Source organism: Macaca nemestrina, chromosome 12, assembly GCF_043159975.1.
Source record: "Macaca nemestrina isolate mMacNem1 chromosome 12, mMacNem.hap1, whole genome shotgun sequence".
Classification (NCBI taxonomy): domain Eukaryota; kingdom Metazoa; phylum Chordata; class Mammalia; order Primates; family Cercopithecidae; genus Macaca; species Macaca nemestrina.
The window spans coordinates 50,125,836-50,152,126 of NC_092136.1; the positions used below are offsets into that span (position 1 = coordinate 50,125,836).

Here is a 26,291-nt window from a genome sequence, read left to right on the forward strand (position 1 = left end):
GCCTGGAGCCCCAGTTCCCAATGTGTTACGGATACGTGTTGCAGCCCTGTGGGAACAACTCAGCTGGCCACCTGAAGCCCTGATGCTCTGGCTTGCACTATTACTGGGGTAACTGGACCCCTGGGGACACAGGAGCACTAGGGCAAGGGCCTCCCTTCCCATTCGGCTACAGTCCGCTTTAGAGGCCTGAAAATCCTGCCCCTGGGTTTGGAGGGCTGTCTCTGGCTGCTTGAACTGGACCTGATGTAGGGCTTCCAGAGACAATTGTCCCTGTTTCCAGTTTCCAGATTAGAACTTCGCCTGTCCTGCAAGCCTGACCTGAGTCTGAGCTGGGCCTGCCTTCAGCTTTCTCCCTATTCTCTGGATGCCTTATGTGACCTTCTCTTGGGGCATGGATCAGGCAGCCCTGCATAAAAGCATGGTCCCAAATCTTGACTTCTCCACTCACAAGCTGGCTGATCTGAGGTAAGTGACTCAGCCTTCTTGTGCCTAGTTTTCCTCATCTTTAAACCAGCAATATCAATAGTAACTTCCATATAGGGTTGTCATGAGGATAAAATGAGTGGATATATATATACACACATACACACACACAAAGGAATTAGAACAAGGCCTGGCACACAGTAAATGCCTTATACGTACATAGTAGTGCATTATCCAAGCATTAGGGATTATCTGTGTCAGTGTTATCTGTGTGCCTGTCGCAAGACTTCCATTTGATTGTGAGCTCCGTAAGTGCAGAAATCATCTCTGATTCAGCCATGAATCCTCAGCTACTTGCACACAGAAGGTTGCAGTACCAGTTATCCATGCATTCATTCATGCATTTAATAAATATTTATTCTACTAAGTGCCAAGCACTCTGTCCCGGGTTTACAAATATTAAGAAAGACAAAGACCCTTCCCTCATGGAGCTTATGTTGTTTGGAGAAGACAGAAAGAGAGCAAACAAGTAAGTTGATAAAATGGGTACATCTTGTAAAAAGTGCTAGAAAGAGAACAGCCAGACTCTTTGGAAGAGGATGATGGAGGAGGAGCGTGGAAGAGAGCTTTTGGATGGTCAGGGAAGGCATTGCTTCTAAAGGCCTCTGAAGAAGTGATAATTAAGCTGAAATTTAAATGAAAAGGAAGAAGCTGGTGCATGCCTGGGGTATAGGCCAAAGATGGACTGCAAAGGAGGAAACTTCCTAAGGTGATGGAAATGTAACAGTGGTTACCTAAGTATATTTATATAGTTGTCAAAACTCATCAAACTGAACCCTGAAAAGGAGTGAATTTTATTCATAAAAATTATGCTTCAGGATGGGCACAGTGGCTCATGCCCATAATCCCAGCACTTTGGGCCAACGTGGGTGGATCACCTGATGTCAGGCGTTCAAGACCAGCCTGGTTAACATGGTGAAACTTAGTCTCTACTGAAAATACAAAAAGTAGCCAGGCCTGGTGGTGTGTGCCTGTAATCCCAGCTACTTGGGAGACTGAGGCAGGAGAATCGCTTGACCCCGACAGGCAGAGGTTACAGTGAGCTGAGATCACACCATTACACTCCAGCCTGGACAATAAGAGTGAAACTCCATCTCAAAAATAATAATAATAAAAATAATAATGCCTCAATAAAGCTGATTTAAAAATAAAAGATGGTAGCCAAGTAAAAAATCAAGGAAGAGCATTCCAGACATTGCAAAGAAGAGCTGATGCTTAGCCTCTGAAGCAGGGAAAATTTTTTGCATCCTGGGAAGGCCTGTATGAAGCATGGTAAAGAAGAGGGAAGGTAACAAGAGATGAGGCAAAACCATGACATGCTGGACTTGGTGAGGTTAGGATTTTATTCTGTGTGAACAGAAAAAGCCCTTGATTTGCTATCAAAAGTCCTAAACCCTGGTCTGGACTTTCTAGCTGTATTGTCTTGGATGAATCATTGAACTATTGTGAACATTTTTTAAATGTGTGAAATAGGACTACAAATGATATGCAGGGATCCCATCAAAGGGGGCTGCAGCCAGGGCTGACTATGAAGGCAGGCTGACTGACACCTGACACCTGGGGATATACCCACATACTTTTATTGGGCACTCAAAAGATTGTTTATTGAATTAAAATAGTACATGCCTGTACGGAGTAGAGACCTATGACCTTTCAAATAGCAGTTGGTGAGTGGTGGGGTGGAAGAATGGGAATTATTCCCATAATTAGGGCATTGACTAATTAGGGCATTGAGTCCTTCAGTGTGTCCTCACTTACCCAATACTGTTTTTCTCTCTTATAGGCAATTCTTCTTTTCCTTGGTCTCATAGCATGTGTCACAGTTTGTTATTATGCATTTAAATTCTGTACATCTTTGTTCAGTGTCTGACTTTCTGTGGACTGCAAGTTCCATGAGGACCAGGACTGTGTCTGTTCTCTAAACCAATGTACCCCAGTATCTAACACTATCATTGGTACATAGGAGGCACTCAGTAAATACTACTTGAATGAATGAATGAATGAATGAATGAATGAATGAATGAATATAACCATTTATCCAAAGACAATTAACTATCCACAGGGCCTTTCTGGTTCTTCCCAAATAATCCACCTTCTGCCCATTACCCTCTGGAAGCTCATCGCTTAAGCCTTCCTTTTTGGGTTTTCTCCATCATCCTCATTCTAAATTCAGCACTGACCAACCCCACAGAGTTTCTTTCTATTTTAATAAACATCTACACAAAATTAAGGAGATAAAGACTGGTGGTTGTGTTTGATTTCACACTGGTTTTGGCCTTGGATATTGTAAACTACCTTCACTTTAATTTGGTTTTCTGAAGTAGATAGGGTTGAATCGACTATAATTCCCATTTTCCACATGAGGAGCCACACAGTTGACGAGATGGATTGACTCATCCCATGGCATAGCTAGGGAGTGGCAGGGACACAGATAAACCCCGGGTCCCATGGCTCTAAATTCCATGATCCTTTTCCCTCCAGGTTCCTCTGCTTGGTGGTTCTATGTGCAATACATTTCTCCCTTCACACCTTAGGCACTGATGGTGCATGACAAACCGTGGTGATGGTTCTCCACTGAGAAAAGATGATAAAGTCTCTCAGAAGCAATACTCTTCTTACCGTAAGTATCTAATCCACTTCCAGTGGCCATCAGAGAAAATGGAGGACATTTTAACACGATTACGTGCATAGATCCCAAGTAAGGCCTCTAGAGCCAGATCTGCCAGGTTTGCATATTGGCCTTGCCACCTTCCAGCCCTCCAACCTTGGGTGATTTATTTCAGGTCTCTGTGCTACAGGCTATTCATCCTAAATTGGAGATAAGAATAGTGACTACCATATAGGGTTTCTGGGTGAATTAAATGAGTTAATACATGTAAAATGCTTGGAAAAGTGCTTATCCAATAGAAAGTGGCCAATTGATGTTGTCCTTCCTTCCTTCCCTCCCTCTCTTCATCCCTCCCTCCCTTCCTCTCCTTCCTTCCTTTCTTCCTTCCTTCTACCTTCCTTCCCTCCTCCCTCCCTCCTACCTTCTTTCCCTCCTTCCTTCTCTCCCTCCTTCCTTCCTTCCCTCCTTCCTTCCTTCCCTCCTTCCTTCCTTTCTTCCTTCTCTTTCTGTATTTCTCTCTCCACTTCTTTCTCTGTTACTTTTTTTGTTCTCTTTTCTTTTTTCTCTCTTGCTCTATATTATTCTTCCTAAATTCCTGTCTCTTCTCTGAATGTAACTTCACAATAGTGCATTGATAAATATTTGCTGAACCAATACATAAATGAGTAAAGAAAAAGGAAAGGGAAGGAGGGAGCTGATGCCTGGCACAAGATGTGAAGAAGTGAGGATAGAACAAAACAAGATAATCTTGTGTTTTTATATGTTTGTTTTTATCTTAATGTATGAGCTATAACAGGTAAGACATTCTCATCCTGTTTTACCATGGGAAAGTCAACCAACCTCTCTGCACCTCCATTTCTGCATCTGTATGGGAGCAGCATTGAACTAAATAGTCCTTATGTTTTCTGTCTCTGAGTCTACAATTCCATCTATATGAAATGTGATGTTGACTTTTCCTAGCATTTGAAATGAGATGGGGAGGGGTTGAAATAAGCCAAATGTACATTTCCAAATGAAACCTGTTTCACCTGTGGCACCCATACAAGACTTCACAGGTGAGTACTTGCTTTGATCTCACCCTAGTGTTGACTTCTATCTCCTACTCTGCCTCTTAATAGCAATGGGACTTTGAGCAAGACACTCAACATCTCCAAGCTTCCCTTTCCTCATCTTATTATGAGACTAAATGAGATAATGCATTGTAAGATGCTTAGCACAGTGATCAACATGTAGTAAATGTTCATTAAATTATCACTGATGTACGTTGTTAAAGTGTATATATGACCTCAAGCTTTGACAAAACCCATTCTAAGGCCAAATGATGAATTTCCTATTAGCTGGTATTTTGGGCATTTTATGATTAAGCATTCATTGAAAATCCACTATCTGTTAGAAACTGAACCTCATGATAGCATAGGGAAGTCAAGGTTCAAAGGATTACATGCATTTTTTCAGGTCCCAATATATTTCTCATACTTTGCTATATTATGCCCTTTAGTCCTTCTAACAACCCTGTAGGTAGGTTTTGTTGGGGTTGCAGGAATGAATTGAACTCAGGAAGTTGCAGAAGTAGAGCCTGCAGGGAGCAGGTGTGATGGGAATTCACAGGACTCAACCTGGACCACACCCAGCTCCTTCCCCTCTGTAAGCCACAGTCAGCAAATATCCTGATTGCAGTGCCAAGGATGGGAGTGCTGTTGAGACTCTCATCAACCCTGCAGAGTGGGAAAAAATATGAGTACCTCCCTCATGAATTCTCAGTCCTTGCTTCTGGCTTCCTGTCCCTTCCCTTCTTTGACTTCTTCCACGCAAGGCTTGGGCATAAATAATGTACCTGAGCATGAATAAACACTGTGACTGGCTTCCCTCTCCCAGGGGATGTTTTGCTTTTGCAGCTGGATCTCTCATATCTTCTGGACCCAAACTCCAAGCCTCCACATTCTTACTTAATTAGAATCCAAAGGCCTTAACCCAGCACGTGGGCTCTTCCCCAGCCTCCCTCCCTCTCTCCCTCCCACCTGAGTCAACTTGCCTGTGGTTGTCTTCTCTGATTCCAGCCCGAAGACCCTGGTCTATTCGACCCCTCCTCATACTCCCCATCTCCAGGATTCTACTGATGCTGCTTGCTGTTTCTGCTGGAATACTTCACATACCCAAATACTGCCTCTACTTTAGGTCTCAGTTCAGAGATCACCTCCTCCAAGAAGGCCTCTGTGATTTTACAGCTGGAAATAGTTTTTCTCTCAGAGAAATCATTACAGCAGTGGTTCACAACTTTGAATATGAATTTTTGCACATGAATCAGCCCAGATATTTTGTTAAAATGCAGATTCACAGACAGTAGGTCGGGGATGGGGTCTGAAATTCTGCATTTCCAACTTGCCCACCCGTGATGTTTGCTGATGCTTCTGGTCTGTGAATTACCCATTGAGTAGCAAGTCATTGACCAATCTGGCTGTGTATCAGAATCACTTGACAAGCTTATTGAAACTGTGGATCCTGGGGCCAGAGGTGATCCAGGTTTTGTGGGGCCTGAATTTATTCCATCTAGAGAGTCCTTTTAAAAGTATATATATAAAGTTATGAATAAGAAATTGCCACCTATTGTCCCAGCTGCTTGGGAAGCTGAGGTGGGAGGATCACTTGAACCTGGGAGGTAGAGGTTGCGGTGAGCTGAGATCGCGCCACCGCCCTCCAGGCTGGGCAAGAGAGCAAGAGCCTGTCTAAAACAAAAGGAATTGCTGGATCTTCTCCCAGGTCCCTGGAAGGAGCTGTGCAAGTGAAGGGTCTTGACGTATAAACTTCACTAGCTGCAAGGTAAATCCATTTTTGCCTGGGGCCCACACAACAGCAGAATCTTGGAAGGCAGGAACTATATGTGTGTTTTGTTTTTAGAATTTCTCCAGGTTATTCATAGTGACCAATCCTAGACCTACCCCCACACCCCTTCTAGGAATAGAGCACTTGAACTCCTGTCCATCCACTTACCTCCCTCTATTCCTTCCATCTCCAAAGCGGCTGTGCCAGGCACTGGGATAGACCCCACAGAAACAAGGATCAAGGACAGGCAGGCTCCTGCCCTCAGCAAGCTCATGGTCTACTGGAAAACTGGTCACAGCTTCACAAAATGAACTCCTATCAGCTGTTCGTCCAAGTGCTGCAGGGATCAGAGGAGAGAACAAAACTCAGTCCTGATAAAAAGACAAGACTGGGAGGTCTCCCAGAGGGGCTGACATCGAGCGAGCTCTTACCAAATTACTGGGGCTTCTCCAAGCAGAGGGAACACTCTGTGCAAAGGCAGGGAGGCCTGAGAGAATATGTTCTCTTTAAGAACTAGCCAATCAAATCCATGTGTGGCAGAAGAGCAGGGCATATTTTGGGGGTTGGGGGCAGGGGGCAGGGCTGTGAGGAACGGGTATGGAGAGGTGGCTAGGCTCTCAGGAGTTGGGGTTCTTTGGGAGTGGATGGTGGGCAGTGGATGGTTTTCGGGCAGGGGACTAGCATGATCAGGTCTTTTTTTTACACGTGCATGCATTACTTTCAACTTCCAACAATAACTAGTTCTTTCCATGACATCACATTATTAGATCCAGAGACCTTTATTTCTTTTTTAAAAACATCTTTAGTTCTTTAATGACTATTTCTTTTAAAGTAATTGTTGAATGTCAGATAGCCTGCAAAGTATTTTGATCTTATTTATTCCTCCTACAAACTCTGGGAGGCATAACGGATGATGTCTATTTAACAGATATATGAACTGAGGACAGGAAAGTTTAAGGGACTTGCCCAAGGTAACAGAAATAGAAAATCTGAAAAGCCTTAAGACCCATAGACAAGCATGGTGCCAGGCACACAGCAAGGACCAAAAATGTTTGGTGAATTAAGAGATGAATGCTGAGGTTAAAGAGTTTCACTTGTTAAGGCAATTTAGGGAAGCACATGCCAGTAAGTTTGAGGGATGTGAGGCCTCCTTTCTGTTTCCCTGGAAATCCCAGGTTCTTGCTCCTGGGGGAGAAAAATTCTTCCTAATATCCATGCATGTGCCCTCCTACCATTCCCTTCCAGAAGCCATGCCTTCCTTATGCACTCTGCCTCAGTCAGAGAAAAGATACAGCAGAAGCACAGACTGTGGAACTTAGTGAAGAAAGTTGTTTTGGTGATTTTACGTGATTGCATGGCAGGTGGATTTTAATAGGGCTTTTCGAAACCATTGCATTCAATACAATTCAATTCCATTATTCCAGTTAGGACAAATGAACTTGACTTTAAACATATTTAGTGAGTGCCTAATATTGCTACTGGCAAGTGATAGTGAGTGAGAATCCCCAGGATACTGGAGGCCTCTGGAAACAGGAGTTGAACTTGACATAGATCCTTGATTTTAGTTTTCCCTCTGGAATACATTCTAATCTATAGCAAAATGTGGCTCCTCTTTCATGGCTGGGACCTTCAGCCATTTCCTCCAGTGAGTTCAGCCTCATTTCCCTGCTCTCCTTGCCAAAAATGATGATGGTCATGACGTTTCATAAGGAATGTGACAGTATTTTCTGGACTTGACAATAGCACAGGAGAAAAGAAAAGTTAGATCATTATGATTCTTCTCCTACAGAAGTTCAGAGAAGTTCAAAAACCTGCACAGTTAGGAAGTTGTGGCACTGGGGCCAGAACCCGATTTTCTAATGCCTGGTGGGGACAATTTCAATATCACATTATTGCTAGGTCACCAATCTGGCAGTTAATTAACATCTTTGTGATGATATGTTCACATGTTATTCTCTCATCTGCTCACACTTGTCAGTTTTTTCTTTCCAAATAAGCTGTAAACAAGTTATAGGAAGGAAGCTATGATTTCACTCCTATTCTCTTATATGCCAAACACTGTGAGGTATTATTATGGGGGGTACTAGGGTTACAATTACGAACAAAATAAACATACTTCCTGTCCTCTGATGGTGTATCATCTAACTGAATAACATATTTTATGACGTTTTGAATTTTTACTATGTCTTAAGTATTGCGTTCTCCACTTTACAGATGAGTACATTGAGATCCAGAAAGTAACCAGGAACTTGTCTAGAAGGGGAGAGCTGGGATTCCCACAGATTCCTGGATTTCTGCTTCCCAGAAGCTGGCCCAGGGCTGAGCCAACACAGTATGCTATGGCAGTTTAAACACATGGCTTTTGAAGTCAGACAGATTCAAATCTCAGACCAGCTAATTACTTGTGTGATCTTAGACAGGCTGTTTCCCTTTAAACCTCAGTTTCTACATCTGTAAAGTAGGGGTCATGACAACCGGCTCCCAGTTATTTTGTTACATGGGTCAGTTGAAAATATGAAGAATGTGAGACTCTTAAATGAATACCTGGTGCAGTGCAAGGGCTCAATAAACAGTAGCTATTCTCACTGTTACTATTAACCATTGGCAGACACAGCACCACTCTGCCTGCAGTTATGTGCATGGTGCTTTAATAGTTTCTTTTCCCCCTGAGTTGTTGAGAGTAAAATACTCTGTCCTCCCCGCTTCAGCTCCCCACATTCCAGAAACAGAGACCACTTACACAAGCAGCAACAGGGTCCATTTCTGTGACCAGTGGAGCCAATGGCCCACTCGTTGGAAACACCAGCAAGCAAAGTGTCAGGACTCAGAAGCCGCCAACAGGCTTCAGGACCCTGCCAAGCCCTCGTGCCCACTCGAGCAGCCAGGGGGAGGGGGTGACTATGGCATAAACACACGTTTGCTTTCATTTGGCTTAGCTGACTGTGTGTTTTGTTAAACAAATTTAGGTTTGGAAAAGATTATTTTTGGTACACTGCTGCATAATTAGATGAATTTTCATGAGTTTATTCTTGAAATAAACTTTGAAATTGTCCGTGTTTTACTGTTTTTTAATCATCTGCAGATACTGTTTTTTGAGACTTAGCATGAAAAAAAAACCTTGTTACATATCAGTTTAATTTAGATTCAAATAAAATAATTTTTTGAATTTGCAGCAACAACAAGTCTGCGAAAGTGGTTGTAACTGGTGCTGAGTTGTTTGAGGATCAAGATAATTACAGTATAAAGGATAAGAGAGAATATAATATCCTGGCATCCAGTGCCTATTCAGCTAATCCCCAGCCCTTGACAGATGTTCAAACACAGTATTTTTAAAAGCTGACTTTTAAAAAAACAGGGCAATTCACTTATTAGATATAAACAACATGATAAGAAATTCAAAGTCTGACATCCATTACGAACCGTCCGTGTTGAGAAGCGTGAGAGACAAGGCAGAAAGTCAAATGCGCTGTGCTCATTGCTGTAATGGGTGTCCAAGCAGGGCTGGGATTGCAGAAAGACCAGGCCCCCACTTTGCCAGGGGCACAGGTTTCATCTGTACCAGCCCCCGAGAAGCAGAGCCCCAAAGGCAGCTTCGATGATGCTGTAAGCCTACGCAGCAGCCTTTCTGGCGGCTGCTTGAAGCCGAGGCTGCCAGCAGCCAGCACCAGGATAGTTTGGCCGGCTTTAAACAATAGCCACGTAGTGATAGGTGGTCCATAAAGATGGTCAGGCAGATGGAGGGTTAATGAGTGGGGAGTCTGTTGGCTCAAAGATCACTCTTGTCGCTGGCCTCTGACACTCCTCCGCTCTCATTCATCAAACATACTACTGAGCCTGAGTATCTGTTGAGAATCAAGGCTGACTGCTAGCCTCTGGGTTCAGAGATGAATAAGACCTCATTCATGCCCTGCCTCCAAAATCCCACAGTGCAGCAAAGGAGATAAATTATATCCATTGACAACAACTACAATTATTATTATTATCATTATCATTATTAAACTTTGTTTATATGCTAAGCTTAATTCTAAGTGCTCTTCCTAATTCCCACAATAATTTTATGGAATAGGTGTTATTATTATGCCCATCTTACAGATGAGAAAGCTATGGCACCGAATGAATACGTATGTGATGAAGTTATTTCTGACTGTGGCTGGTAGCAGTGGTGGAGGAGGAACCACAGAAGGCTTTATGGAAAGGGTAGGGTTTGGATTGCGTCTGTATGGACAGTGGGGTTTGAAACGTGGAGATCCAGAAAAAGGACATTCAAGGCAGAGAGAACAATGGAGAGAGAAGAGCAAAAATATTATCTGGTGAAGTAAGATACCAAGCTGCACTGAGGATGGCATGAGATTGTCTTTTTTGCCTTCCTATTGGAAAGAAATTCTTTATAAAAAGCCCTTGGCACCCTGGGAAGCACAGGCTCAACTGTGGATGCTGATGCTTCTTCCCTTTCTGTCAAATATTTTTTCTGGGGTCCTTAAAACTGCCTCTGTAATAGCAGTGGTTCCAAGGTGGCCAAGTGCAGAGGTTCAGGGGAAACTCCAGCAGATGCTTCTCTCCTGGCCTGGGCCTGGACATATAAGTCCAGGCCCAGGAAGAGCCAGGCTTCAGCATCAGAGGGTGCCAGTACTGTGGATTATTCCAAGTGCAAGCACATTCAAAAGGCAGACCACCTGTTCCACTTGTCTCTTGGTTTTCATTGCATGCTTCAATGATACATATCATTTCACTACCGCTAATCTGTTTTTAGTATTGTGTTAAGAATTACCTTATCTGCATAATACTTTAATTAACTAATTTATTTATCTTTAGAGACAGAGTCTTGATCTTTCACCCAGGCTGGAGTGCAATGTTGTGATCATGGCTCACTGCAGCCTGGAACTCCTGGACTTAAGTGATCCTCCGCCTCAGCCTCCCAAGTAGTAGAGATTATAGGCACATACCACCATGCTCAGCTAAGTTTCCTTCCTTCCTTTTTCTTTTTCTTTTTTTTTTTTTTTGAAACAGTGTCTCGCTATGTTGCCCAGGCTGGTCTCCAACTCTTGACCTCAAACAATCTTCCTGCTCCCAAAGTGCTGGGACTACAGACGTAAGCCACCACGCCTGGCTCAACTTTAAAACAATTGCTGAAAAGGATCTTCTTTCAGAAAATATTCCCTTTTCTCCCACCCCACCCATCCCCGACGTGCACACAGAGCACATCTTTCCATGAGGACATGCATGCAAGGCAAGGGAGAGGGGTCTGAAGATCATGCGAAGAGCCTGCTCTCCGTCCCCTGCTGTAGGGTGGCCAGGGCTGACACACTTAGAATTCAAATGGGCCCACCCTAGACTGGCTAGCTGTCATGGCCTCAGAGCCAAGGAGAAAGTGGTCAGCTGCTGGGTGTGACCTGTACTCCAGGAGTTTGCCAGACAAGTATTACTTGAGTATTTTCTAGAGACCAGATGTCAGCCACTCATGAGAGACAGTCTGTGTTGGGCTGTTTTAGCTCTTGCCCAAGAGGGCCATCAGGAGTGGGTGTGGGAGCATAAAGCAGGAAGAAAGGATTAACTTCTCTATCTCATGCTTACCCTGGGCTCCACCTCAAGGAAGCATGGGTCCCCACTCTGGTTTCAGCCACACACTCTCTTGGCAGCCTTCAGAAATGTACAAGGCTTCCAAAGAGCAGCCTCTTTCAAGGAACTTCTCAGCCCTGGCTTAGTTCTAGGGGAGGAGGTGAGCCTGGGCAGGGTGTGCCAGGGCTGTTCTCCTGCTCCTTCAGCTCCCCTGAGGTGGCCTCTACTCAGGATGTCCTCATGCTCCTGGGGATTCCTGAAACAACCACAGGATTCGAGGATGTGGGGCTGTGGTCATTGCCCTCTCACTCTTTACATGTTTATGACCAGACATCTCAGATTCTCTGAACTCAGGCTCAATTTCAAAAGCTTCATACCTTTTCTCCCAATATAATAATATTAACTAGCCTTCATGGAGTGTTTTCCAGGTACCTGATGCTGCTCTAAGAATTTTACATATATTATCTAATTTAATTCTCACCCAATCTTAAGGTCTGTAAGATGAGATGCACCCATGTCCTGGAGCTAGTACATGCCTATCCTTCCCCACATTTAACAGAGATTTAATTAAGGATGAAGATCAAATGACAGACAGAGTGAACAAATGAATGAATGATGGGAGGAAAGAAAGAAGGTCGCCAAGAACATGAAAAGAACCACTGAGCTGAAAGTGAAAGAAACACTCAGCCACTTACTAGTTGGGAGTGACTTTGAGCAAAATCTGTAAGCCTTAGTTTTCCCTTTGTAAAAAGGAGTTACTGGCACTAGAGTAAAGGAAGGTATAAGTTGTGAAAGTACTTTAATTTGTTTATAGTAAGTGCTCACTTGTTGTTAAATGCATATATATATATATATATTTTACCTAATACAGGGACAGATTCCACTTTTCTGTATGGCCTGTCTTGGGGAGGGCATCGGAATTCTTGGAAGCAATATAAACATTCTGATGTCTCCTTACACAAATAGAATTAGAACCACAGCTTTTGATTATTTTTTAAAATGTCTGTCCAGTCTGTGCTTGATCACCTTCAGTAACAGGGAGGTCACTACTTCTTGAGACATTTTAATCCATGGTTATGTCACACAGTCTTCATGGTTGACCAGTTGCTCTTTGCATTGTGCTGTCCTGACTGCCTCACTGGACAAGAAACAGAGCTTTCTTGTCCTGGGCTTCAGCTCTTCTCAAATTGGAATGGAAAAGTATAGATTCATAGAATGTCAGAGTTTAAAGAGACTTAGAAACCCCCTATTCTGGGTCTTTAATTCACAGGAAACCAGGAAATCTCTACGCGAGAGACAGCATTTCAATTGGTTGGCAAGTGGAAAATTCTTTATTCAGCCTTTGTCCAGAGTGTTGTACTGAATAATTTCTCCTTGGAATATATTAAGAGGAAAGGCACTTTGGCTTCATATGTATGTACAAGATGCCTATTTCAGAAATGAATTATTTCTCCTAAAACATGTTCTATGGTGATTGTGGTAGATTGTTGCAGTAATGGATTTGAATTGTTCACATCATCCTATACACCCTTGGGAAGTGCCCTTTATACTATTCTGGTGGCTATGTGACTTGCTTCGGCCATTGTGATGCAAGAGGAAACTTGAGACGTGTTTGTGCATTGAGACATCCTTTCTTACTTCTCCCATAACCCCATGACTGCCTTCTCTAGCTTGATGAATGTTGCTCCGTGGCCCCACCAATAGCCAGCTAATCCCCAGAAACAGAGCCACCTCACTGACTGGCAGTTAACTGCAGATACTTGAGTTAACCCATTTGAGACTAGCAGAAGAACTGCCCAGCTGAGCCCAGACCAAATTAGCAACCCTCAGAGTCATCAGCTAAATAAATGGTTATTGGTTTAAGCTAAATAAATGGTTGTTGGTTTAAGCCACTAAAGTTTGGGATGGTTTTTTATGCAGTCCTCCTCCAAATAAAAGCATATGGATCATTTCTCTAACTAGCCTGTCAGCTCAGAACAACCTTGTAACTGACAAAACCACTGGTCACAAAGTTTAAAGCTAAACAAGGAAGAGTTCTTTTACTTGAGCTTTTACTTGAGTTTTTACTCTTCAGTTAGTAAAAATTTAACAACCATGTTAAATGCATCATTTAACAACAAGGATATATTCCGAGAAATGCATCAGTAGGTGAGGTGATTTTATCATGGTAGGAATGTCATAGAATGTACTTAGACAAACCTAAATGGTATAGGCTACTACACACCTAGGCTATACGGTATGGCCTATGCTCCTGGGCTACAAACCTGTAGAGCCTGTTACCATACTGAATACTATAAGCAATTGTAACACAATGGTAAGTTTTGTGTACCTAAATATATCTCAACATAGAAAAGGTAGAGTAAAAAATACAGTACTCTAATCTTATGGGACCACCATTGTATATGTGGTCCATCATTGACCAAACTGCGGTTATTCAATACATGACAGTACATGTCTATTCTGAGGTCCTGAGATCTCGCTGAAGGTCACAGAGCCAGCTGGTCATCAAAGAAATCAGAATTTAAACCCAAGTAGGCCTGGTTCCAAAGTTTACACTCTAATCTTTTAAGGGAAGCCTACCAGATCTTTCTTCAGGGCCTTTATCTCCATAGAGCCTATGGGCTGTGCTCCTGACTTCCTTATGAAGCCTACTTTGCTACCACCACACAAGACTGGGACCCACCGTGATGGAGCTGTCACAGAAGGAAGGGGAAGAAGGAAATTATGCCATACTCTGCACTAATAATTATAATCACTAACACTGACCTCTACCACTAACTATGTGCTAGACATTCTTCTAGCCCCCTACGTGTATTATCTGATTGAACCCTCACCACAGTCAACTATAGGTATTACTAACCCCGTTTTACAAATATTTAACTAAAATGGCCCAGTAAATAAAGAGCAAGAATTTAAACCCAGGTCAACTGGCATTGGAGCCAAGATGTTCACTTCTGTGCTGTGCTGCTTCTTGACAGTGATCCTGGGGTTAGGAGATTTACTTAGGTGGGCTTCTGAACACCAGGTAGTTGGAAAATCTGCAAGGTTATTTGCAGATACTGGAGCCAATGCTTCCTGCTCTGCACCTGGGTTGCTTAGGGCAATGGAGAGTTTATTGCTTTTTTCTGTTCATTGTTTTTTAAATGGTCTCTGTATGTTCTAAAGACTGCTCCCCAAAGGCCGGAAGAGAAAACACAGTGGCCAGTCCTTGGTCCTCAGAGCCCCATAAAAGAATACAAGCATATCTCAACATATTTTTATCACTGTGGCAGTCGCTGTGCTAGGTCACCCCCGTATGGTGTATTAGTTAGCATGTTCCTTGCCACTACCTTGAGACATCAGTGTGCTATCCCCATTTTACAGATCAAATTAATAATATACCTCAATTGATAGAACTCTGGATAAACCGTATTTTCATGTAATTGGTACTTTTCCAGGGTTGCAAAATAATTTAGCTCAGTAAACATTTTTCCAACAATTTTGTTTGCTTCATTCATTTACTTAGCAAACCCTTTTCCACAGAGGTAAAATCCCATTAATAGAAAACTCTAGGGATATCCAAATTGTTTTCTTGACAGAAATTCTGATAAGATGAGTAAGTGACTGCAATTCTTGTTACCAACCTGTGAGATTCTGTAATGTAAACAGGTGAAATGTCTTGGTCACAGAGTTCCACCGCCAGTTGAGTGAGTGGACCCTTTAACATCTGTGATTTACCATATGGATTCTCTAACCCCACCCCCAGAGTGTCTTCATTTTCTTGTTACCCTTCAAGTTCTGTTGGTTTTGTTCAGATGTTTTTAATGAGTTTGTCCTGCGGCAGCCAGGGAATGGCTAACAAGTCTTCTGGGCCCTTAAAAACCCATTAGAATGTTATTTCTTACAAAGTGAAAAACTAACCTCATGCCAGATGCAAATAGGGCTCAAGCCATCAGAAATAAAGTTTGATTCTGAAGGAAAATTCCACTGAGACATGAAAGTTCTTCAGCTTGGGGAAAATAGTCTTTGATGTCTAGTCTGACTCGGCAGTCTAATATGATTATTAAGAGCATGAGTGTTGCAGAAGTTGGAATGGGTTCAAACCCAGTCTCTTTTCTTTTATATACTAGCTCAGTGATCTAGGGCATGTTGCTTAACCTCTCTGTGTTTCAATGATCTCACCTGAAAGACCTAGGAATAAAAATAATACCACATAAAACTATTGTAGGATTAAATAAGAAATTATAGGTATAGCAATTAAGATTATATTCAAGTATAATTACAAAAGCTACAGAAAAGTAACTTGAATTAGTAGAGGCTTATTCCTCCCTCATTTAAAATAATTTTAAAGATTGGCAATCCAGTATTGACAAGGCAGTTCCACAGTTGTCAGGAGTCTAAGGCTACCTCTACTTTTCTACTGCACCATTTTTAGCACTGGCTTTCATTCTCAAGGTCACCTCATGCACCTCATGGTTCAAAATGGCTGCCAGGTACCAACTCTCAGTCCACATTCTAGACCAGAAGCAGAAAGAAAGGTGGAGGGACAGAGGACATGAAGTCATATCTCTCACATGGTTATTTCAGGACATTTCCTGGTAGTTCCAACCAACACTTCCTTAGATCTTTTGGGTCCTCCTTAACTGCCAAGGAAATTGGGAAATGATGATCTGTGGTTAGACATTCGCTACTCACAGTTAAAACTTGGGATTTTGTTTGTAAAGAAGGGGAGAATGGAAGTGGATAGTTAACTAGCAGTCTTAGCTGTACCACTCAAAGTACTTAAAACAGTGCCTGTTACATACTTAGCTGTAAATCTGTGCCTGAAATAGGAGGTAGCCTCTGTATTGAATTGAACACAGCCTTTGGAGTTCAGCAGACTTGAATTAAACCCTACCTCCATCCCTAACTGGGGATGACATCGTAAGCAACTTATTGAATTTACCGATGAGCCTCAGCATTCTTGGTTATCAAATGTAGTTGTATATATTGGCCTTTTAGGATTTCTGGGAAAATAAAGTGAGAATGAGTATTTAAAGGGCCTGGCACATAGTAGATGTTTAGTAAATGTAAGTTCCCCTCTCTATGTCACCCCATTAAGGCTTAGACTTTCAGTGCAAAACAAGGATCAGAAGAATAATCCCCACCCTGACCTGGGAAGTGGTCAGAAACCTCCCAGAAAATAAAGCCATGCTTTGCCTCTCAGCTGCCTGCTCTCTGCCCACAAAGTGCTAAAGTCAGTGAAGCCAACCCTGTAATCAAACAATACCAGATACTTTAATTATAGTTTTTTTGCCATGATCTGAATCACTGTTTTCGTGTGCATTGCTGTGAATTAATCTCATAACAGTGGAACAGTGGTGTTAATTCCTTGATGCATAAAGAAGTGTTTTAGCTATGGAGATATTCCACAGAGAAGGGAATGGCATTCACATTTAATTAGCTCCTACTCTCTGCCAGGCACTGAGCTGAGTGCTTTGTAAACCTTATGTCATTTTTTTTTCACAATAACTCTGTTTGATAGCTATTACCCTCCCATTTTATAAGCGAAAGCAGAGAGACTCAGAAATGTTAAGCAACCTGGCCAATGGCACAGTTTGTGCAAATCCCAGACCTGAGATTTGAACCCATGTTTGTCTAATTCCAAAGCTCATGCTCTTGTCATCATATCCTGCTATTTTGCTGCCTTCTCAGACCCCAGACCAACCCGTCTTTAGAACTGGACTATTGTGGCTGGGCGCAGTGGCTCACACCAGTAATCCTAGCACTTTGTGAGGCTATGGTGGGCGGATCACCTAAGGTCAGGAGTTTGAGACCAGCCATGCTGGCCAGCATGGCAAAACCCCGTCTCTACTAAAAATACCAAAATTAACTAGCCATGGTGGCATGTGCCTGTAGTCCCAGCTACTTGGGAGGCTGAGGCAGGAGAATCACTTGAATCCAGGAGGCGGAGGTTGCAGTGAGCCAAGATCATGTCTGTGCACTCCAGCCTGGGCAACAGAGTGAGACTCTGTCTCAAAAAAAAAAAAAAAAAAAAAAAAAGAATTGGACTATGGAGCTAGTTGGCAGAAGAAAGAAAAGAAGACTGGGCTGCAATTTGGCTCAGTTCTTCTGAGTCCTGGTTCTGATCTCACAGCTCAGAGACCTCTGGTGAGATATTGTCTCTGGGGCTTCATTTTTCTTGTCTGTAAAATAGTTAGCATTGGGATTTAATGGGATGGTCTGTGATCTCCCTTGAACATCTGAGAGTCAACAATTATAGAGGGAAGGTATCCACCCTCATATCTGTACGTTCCAGTAAATATTCTCAACTCTACCTGACTTGTTGAAAATAAAGAAAAAATAAGATGTAGTCTCTATCTTAGGAAAGCTAAAGTGAAGTTAGGAGAAAGAGCAGCAGATTTTATGTAAATATATGAAAATACTTGGAGGTGCTTTCTAGAAAATAAATCCATCCTAAGGTCTATGTCAGAGGGTAGTAGGCTTCTTGTCCCTGTCAGAGATCCTATACATATGGCTGGATTGCCATATAATAATGGTGCTATTACAATATTGAGCTTTTAGGCAAAAGGATATCTGAGACCAAACACCCACCTAAAACATGGTCATTAGAATAGAACGAGAAGATACAGACATAGCCAAATTGAAAGTCCCCGTTCTGTCTTTCCCCCAATTCCAGTCCCTAGTGGCAACAAATATAGTGGACTTCCCTCCAAATCCCTTTTCAAGATACTGTCCTACTAATCACATGTCCTGAAATTTCTATTCAGCATGACCATCTTTCCATGGTGACTCCTGAATGACTGACTTCATTCCTTTTACCAGCGACACGGTGTTCCACAAATGAAGGGGACAAAGTTCATTACTACAGATATATTTTATGCATCCTGTTCTTTGCTCATTCCTCTATCTCACCCTTATCTGCTAAAGATATTTTTAAAATTATTGGCTCAGATTAATTTTTAAGCTTATTTATGGTGCTGTTTTCTTAAACATCCACATACAGCTTTAAAAATAGACATGGTCACTTTTGTCAGCATTTTCTCTTCTGACTTTGAACTTTGATAACTTGTTTCAGAAAATATCCTTCTGTCTTCTATATGTCTGTGGATTGAGTTTTAGCTGATACACTTGGGCTTGGCTGGGCTTTGCTTTAAGCTGTAGCTTGGGATCAGTTCTGCTCCAGGTGGCCCTTGTCCTCCTGGGATCAGTGAACTAGCTGGGCATGTTATCTTCATCGTGACTGTTGATGCACAAAATGCTTTATGTATTTGCTCATGTCGTGCCTACTAACATTCTACTGGAAAGCAAGTAGCAGGGCCAACCCCAGAGACCTGGGGTAGAGGATATTTAGATCCCACTGGGAAAAGAGAGAAATAAATATCACATGCCCATGATTTTTAAACAATAATTTCATATTCTTTAGTTGTTTTATAGTTTTATTTTGTATAGATCTTTATCTGTATTGATTTATACATGCAAGTGTATGTGTATATGTGCACATTAGAGATCTAATGTTAAACAAGGGAGTGAGCATAAGATATGGTGTCAGGATGTGGGAAGTGAGCCACAGCATCCTCTGCTAATGATGGAGAATGATGAAACCACTAGATCACTACTTTCCAAACTGGAAGGCTGGTGCTTCATGGGGAGGGGTTTATTTGGAATTTACAGTTCATTGATCATAGAATATATGATGTGGGTTTAGGTATGGGAGAGCTTATCAAATTAAGATGCCTATATTAGATTAGTTTTAGGGCTTTGGTTAATGGTGGACAGTCTTACCCAGGTTTTAACCCTGACAAAACAAGCACTTTTTTTTTTTTTATATAGAAAACCTGCAGGAAGGCAGTGGTAATAGACAAGGAATAATTTCAGGTTCAAATATAGGATATAAAAAAGCAAAAAAGAGACAATCAGATATGCTGAGGTGCAGTTTTCTTCATTGTGTCTGTCCTGGGAAGAATGACAATGCACCCTCCCTTCCCTTCTACTCCAGGCTTCAGGTGTGAGGAGGCTGCTGAATATCTGTGAGCAGGACAGAACAAAGTATGGGGCTTTCCTTCAAGCCTACAGACTTGAAATATTCATTCAACACTTATTTACTAGGGAAGCTAATCACTACAGGGTAAACAGTGAAGAGTGAAGACTACCAGGGGTGGGGCTCTGCTTCTCTACCACACTGAACTATTCCACCTGGCCGCAAATGTGCATACCTCCCTTAGCAAAATGAAGCACCCCAGCTAACCAAACCCACTATTCTCAGGATGCTATTCAGCACAGGTCTTTGGGAAAGGTCCTACACTTTACTGAGAGGCTTATCAAATATTTTGTTTTCGAGGTATCCTAACGTATATCTGTCTCACTGCTGCCCCCTGCAGATTGCTATCCAATTCAACAGCTCTCTAGAGTACAACACAGCCACTGACCTATTGCCCTAGAAAGAGGGAAGCCTCAGAAGTCTGAGAAATCAGCTACAGTTGCCTTCTAACTTGGGCTAATGCTAGGGTTTACTCTATTAAACAACACAGTGGCTGTCTGTGGCAGGAGCCTAACAAAATGGTAATAGAATATATGGGTGTTTCCTCCAGCTTAGAGACCCGGTTTACTTACTTATCCTGTGTGATTCTATGTGCCCCATCCCTGTTCAGTGCCTCCATGCAAAGTCAAAGCCAGCAGGAAATCTTCCTGGGAATGTTACCATTTATTTCTCTTTTTTATATAGCTTATCTTTGGGGAAATGCAGAAAGATTGCAGAAATAAAGCATCTTGTCATGGGGGATTTTGTGGAGCAGGGCTTGTCAGTCTTGAAGTCTTAAAGAGTTTAGGCATGCACTTCCAAGAGTGTGTGCCAGGCCTCATATCTTCTCTGTATAGCTTTGTGCCTTTCAATCATACATAGTATACTCTTTGAGAGGACTTCTCTCCAATACAATTTTCTTGATTTCCCTCCATTTCTCAAAACCTTTTAGCATTCCGTTTGGTACCCCTTGAAGACTGGCATCTTGGGCAACTTCCTACTGATCTATTTCTCCATTGCTTGAGGTGGAACCTTACAGGGTTGTCAGGGCCTCTGTAGCCAAAGTTTCTACCCTTTCAGCATCCTTGTGAAGGCTCAAAAGGAGCCCTGTGATTAGAATTGGGGTGGACAGGGAAATCATAGAGGTCTCAGCATTCAACCATTTTTGCTGAGTTCTCTCAGTATCCCAGCTGGGAGAGGAGCCCCTCAGGACCGAAAGCTTGGCATACGCAGTGTCCCGTGGTAAATGCACAGTGCAGTCCATCACAAATTTGTTCCCTTTATTGAGAAGAGTAAGTGATCTAATACTTTTCATGTGGCTGTGGAAGTGCTTAACTGCGACACTTTGTAAACAGACTAACTGGCTGAAATAAGAGAAGCAAAGGATTCCTTCTAGTTTAGCAAGCGGCTATATTTGGAATTATGGATTTATCGATAAAGGCACTGCCTTAATATTCTGTCTTCTGGATTCCATTTAAATCGTTTTTTCTTGACCCACAATTATTTGCTTTGATCAAGTATTGGTCAGGATACTCTTAGTTGCAAATGACAGAAACCTAACCCCTGCCAACTTGAGCAGAGAAGAGAATTTAAGTGGGGCTAGACTCAGAGACTCCAGGGTCTCCCACAACACCATCAGCACTTTTCCTACCCTTCCCTGCCATGCCTTCCCTCCCCCTTTGAATTGGCTCAGCTCCTCTGTGAGTTGGTCCTATTCTTTCCTCCTCCAGCTTGGCTTCCTCCGTGTAGCCAGGAATGGTGGTGGTGTCGGCTGACATTGCTGAAGACAGCTGGAGGCTTACAGCACCTCGGCCAACACCAGAAAGAAAAGAAAATTTTTCTTTCTAAAGTTTGCATACCAAATCCCAAAGAAGGTTTCTAAGTTGCCCTGCTTGAGATGGACTCTCATCTTCAAAGGGTTGCTTCAGAGCCTTAGGTGAATATTTATCTGGATGCTTTAAAAAGTGCCAATACCTGAGCCCTGTGCCCAGAGATTCTGATTCAATTGGTCTATGTGGAGCTTGGCTTTGTGTAAATGATTCTAATGGGTAGTCAAGAGCAAGAACCAATGCTTTAGACTCATTTGTTCACTTATTCCTCAAAAAACCCCACACATTTTTGAACTCCACCCCTGTGCTAGGCAGTATACTAGGTACTGATAGAGCAGTGAACGAGAGAGATAAAAGCATTCTCCTAAAGTTCACACACTACAGGGGAATACAGGCAATGTGCTCATTAATAAATAAATGGTGCTAGCAAATAAATAAGTGTCATCCAGAGAATTAAAACAGGACCAATGTTTGCATGATGGGATGGAGCCAGTCCTGAGCAACTTGGAGGGAAGAGTATTCTGGGCAGAGGGAACAGCTATTGCAAAGGCTGAGAGGCACAAACAGGCTTAACCTATCCCAGGAATGGAAAAAGGCCAACGTGGCTGAAATACGATGAATGAAGGAAAGAGTGACATGGGATGAGGTCAGAGAGACCGAGAGCAGCCAGCTGCCATGAGGCTTAGTAAGCCAGGCTGAGGGAAGTGGATTTCATTCTATAGGCAATGGATTATTGGCAGATATGAAGGACTGATGGGATTTGATTTATATTTTTAAATGTTTATTCTGGCTGCTGTGTGGAAAAAGGACTAGAAGGGTAAGAGAGGAAGCAGGTGGACCAAGTAGGAGACAAATGCAAATGTCCAGATGAAAAATGCTGTTTGCTTGTACTAGGTTGGTTTTGGGGAGAAGTGAATGGATCCTGGCTAAGTTTGTGCAGTTGAGTTGACAGGACACTAGAATGTAAGCCCCTTTGTTATTCTTTTGATATCCCCAATATCTAGAGTGGGGATAAGGGGGTAATGTATATGAGCCAGTAAGTGCTCCAGAAATCCTTGTTAAATTAATAAAACCAGAGTCCAGAGGCATGAGGATGGAGGAGAAGGAATGGAAATAAAACTCTGAGCCTGCATAGCCAAAGAACAGACTCCTCTGATGGAGGCCTGTGCCCAGCACGGTGCTAACACATAGAAAAGAGGAGTGGAGGGGGACACAAGTGCTAGCTGGAGGAAAGTGTATTTAGTGCCTCTGAAGCTTGTCTAGGAAGCAAAAATATACAGGAGAGAGATCCAGAAAAGGCTTTCAGCTCTGCTCCCAGGCAAGAGGTTTGACAGAAGGAGACACCGCATCACCATCACAGTAATGAGATTTAACAACTCTACTAGTCCAAGTATAACTAGTACAACCAGTCAAGAGAGCTTAGTGAAACTAAGTAGGGATATATCCTGTGATCCAGTAATCCTAGTCTTTACCCTGTTACCCAGAAATCCTAGCCTTAGTTCATTTTTTAGAAAAATTCTTATGTGAGTCTAACTGGGACCCTGAACAAGGATGTCTGTCATGATAAAGCTCAGAGTAGAGTGAAGACAATACAAGAGCCCATCAGTGGAAAACTGGATACATAAAATGAAGTAGATGTTATGAAATAATATGCAGTTGTTAGGAGCATCAAACTCTGTATGTACAGAACAGCATGGGAGACTAAAAACATAGCGTTGAAAGAAAAACGTATGAGAACACCATAGATTAAACATAGAATAATACCAATATGTCGATTAAAAACATATACACTAATGGCATATTTACAAGGAAACGTGCATATTTAAGGGCATATGTCAAGCACATTAGAGTAGATATCAATGAGGATAGGGAATAGGTGTAGAATTAGGGATTATGGTAGGAAGAATAACAACCTTCCTCCAAAGATGTCCACGTCTTAATTCCCAGAACCTGTGAATCTGTTTTGTTACATGACAAGTGGGAATTAAGGTTACAGATGGGATTAAAGTTGCTAATCAGCAGACAGAGAGCATAGCCTGGGTTATCCAGGTGAGTTCAATGTAATCACAAAGGTCCTTAAAAATGGAAGAGGGAAACAGGAGTCAAAGGAAGATATGACTAAGAGAAGGCAGTGTAAGTGGGACTAGGCCCGAAGTTACTGGCTTTGAAGTTGGAGGAAGGAGCCATGAGCTAAAGAAAGTGGGAAGTTTCTAGAATCTGGAAAAGGCAAAGAAACAGATCGTCTCCTACAGCCTCCACAGAAGGAATGCACACTGCCAACACCGTCACCTTACCCCAGACCATCTCCTAGAGCCTCCACAGAGGAGTGCACCTGCCAATACCTTCATCTTATCCCAGTGAGATTTGAGTTGGACTTCCCATCTATAAAACTGTAAAGTAATATGTTTGTGTTGCTTTGAGCCACTCAGTTTGTTGTAATTTGTTACAGAAGCAATGGGAAACTCATACAAGGGTAGAGGGAGTCACAGGGACTGATGGGGTAACCAACATGCCATGAACCGAGGAGTCTGAATAACTCAGCTCTCCTCATCTAAGATTCAAAACAACAGCAGCAGCAGCAGCAACAACAACAACAATGTTCAAATTGAAGGGAGAGAACAAGAAAAGAAACACTCTCAAAATATAAAACCAGATTCCATGGAAAACCACATACCTGAAACTGAGCATTCATTGTGTTCTAAAGACCAAAGTAAGAACCTTATAAGCATGATCTCTTTGTTGGTTCTTGGAGGACGGGGTACTGGGACTGGCTTTCTGGTGCAGGGGAATGATTGATAATAATGATGATAATCCCACAAAGCCTGTGCCTGTCTCCCCCTCCAGTGAACATCATTGTCCACATCTTTAAACCTGCAGAGAGAGCCCTTCCTACTTCTCTTCTCTCCCCCTTGTCTCTAGCCTCAACCCTTGTTTCTGACTCACTTACAGCACCAAGCACAGCACCTGGGGCACAGTGAATCGAAATCTCATGTAGAGCTGAGCCCATTTTGATGCTTAGGAAAGCTTCCGACTATCCTGTTGCCCACCACATCCCAGAGATTTTGTATCAGTGAGTCCATTCATAAAAGAACCCTGGGACTTTCATGAGCTATTTCTTCTAAACAACTTAGAGCAACCCTCAGGGCCCTAGTGTGATGTTTGTGTGTCTAATTTCCGTGAGCTATTGATAAGAGCCCACTCCAGCCAGCTAGTTGTCAGCCTCTACTCCAAGGGCCTGGAAAATGTACTATTTGCAATTACTTGAAAAGAAACTAATTAGCTCTAAGGAGGAAACCATAGGTAGAAATGACTAAAATCAGCTGTTCAACTGTGCTTGGCAAAAAATTAAAAGGAGTAGGTAATGATACCTCACATTTGTTTTATTTGAAAGAAAAGTAGGAAGAAGGGGGACCTAGGTAGAAGGGGTTTCCGTGGCATTTTCCCTGTAGGGACAGGCCTCTGAGCACAAGCAGTGTCAGCCTACCTGTCAGGAGGATGAGGGTTGTGACGTGTCCTTGAATGCTACGTTTGAACTTCGTTCAGTGTCAGGCAAAGGAAGGTATTTGAAAGGAGGAGTGATGGTCAGCTCAGGACTCTCTAAGTGTGTGTTGCTCTTCAATATAAGTGTTGGACTTCTGCATTTGGTAAATAAGTTATGTGTTCTCTTTTAGAAGTAGCCATCGTGAATCATTTTTCAAAACAAATTTAAAAAACACAATATTACCATTTCTTAAAGCCTGGCACTTGCCTGGTATGCAGCAAGCAAATGGTAGCAGTGAAATAAGGGGTCAGCACCCTGGCCATGGTGCGGAAGCCACCTCGGATGAGAGAGGATTGCAACAATATGGAGGAGAGATGAAGAGGCAACAGCAAGAGAGCAGAGAAAAAATGCTTCCGACATGAGTCAGAGCAGTAACAATTCAATAATAATAACACTGGAACTGGACATTTATCAAGTGTTTGCCATATGCCATGCTTTACATGCATTCTCTACTGTTATTTCCATTTTACTCTTAAGAAAGCTGAAATTTAAGTACTTGTCCAAGGTCACATGGCTCCTAAGTGGTAAGGCGACTGTTCTGAGTGCAGAAGAAGACTCTGAGCAAAGGATCTGGGTGTCAGTTCATTTGCGAGGTGACTCCATGAAATAACCAGTAAAGATGAGAAACATGAAATACAGAATGGAAAGAAGATAAACGTTGAGTTATCCAGCTACTTACCATGATGAGCAGCTGGAGCTCTGTCTTGCTGGGGAACTCTCTGAGACAGAGCAAAACACTCTTGAGTTACTATTCCATCCTAGAGGCAAGAACACTACGGTGTTAATCTATAGATCCCTTATCTGCCACTGGTTGATGCTGCCTCAGGGACATTAACCCTCCACCCTTCCTGCTTATCCTGTGCTCAGGCTGCTTATGCTCCACAGGTGCTTGCTATAAGCAGATCTCAGCACCAGAGAACCAAGGTCACCATCAGTATCTGCTACAATGATCCCACATCCAGTTTGCCTGGACAGTCTCAGTTTATTGTCTGGGAATAATTATTAATTTCCTTTTTACTCTCAGAAGTGTCCTGCTTTGGATCATGATTTATATGGCCACTCCTGTAAGAAAAGGAACAGATTTTCAAATCCTGCTTCATGTGGTGCCAGAATCTCTACTTTTTGCCTCTTTCTCATCCTCTGTGAGTGCAGTTGTGGCTTTCCTCATCAGGTGTTCGGCAGTAGCCCTGGGTGAGGTAGGAGGATGTGGGTCCTGGACGACACATGACTGCTCTCCAGAACCTAGAGCACTTCTCCAGGTAAGTCCTGGGTCACCATATCAGCATTGCATGTGGTGCTGATTAACACACAGCTTCCTGGGTCCTTTCCTTAACCTACTGAATCCAAATCTCGGGGGCTTAGGCCAGGTGATCTGCATTTTTAGCAATCTCTCTGGCTAATTCTTCTGCACAGTAAAGTTTGAAAACTACAGGGCTAGCAAAGGGAGACAATGAG

At 42.6% G+C, this 26,291-nt stretch overlaps 2 long non-coding RNA genes across 3 annotated transcripts in view; one reads left to right on the forward strand and one right to left on the reverse strand.

Annotated features, from left to right (window-relative positions):
- The window catches only part of LOC105486937 (uncharacterized), an 80,814-nt gene extending 55,218 nt beyond the window's left edge, over positions 1-25,596 (reverse strand). Inside the window, exons 1-3 of the long non-coding RNA XR_011610314.1 lie at positions 25,516-25,596; positions 11,483-11,723; positions 6,080-6,248 (exon numbers count right to left, since the gene is read on the reverse strand). This is a non-coding gene — a long non-coding RNA (uncharacterized lncRNA). The remainder of the gene's footprint in view (positions 1-6,079; positions 6,249-11,482; positions 11,724-25,515) is intronic.
- On the forward strand, positions 53-26,291 carry LOC105486938 (uncharacterized). 2 transcript variants are annotated; one of them, XR_011610315.1, is made up of 3 exons: positions 53-465; positions 2,965-3,103; positions 25,861-26,291. It is a non-coding gene; the product is annotated as an uncharacterized lncRNA (long non-coding RNA). The 2 variants fall into 2 exon arrangements; XR_011610316.1 differs by lacking the exon at positions 25,861-26,291 and adding an exon at positions 6,107-6,423.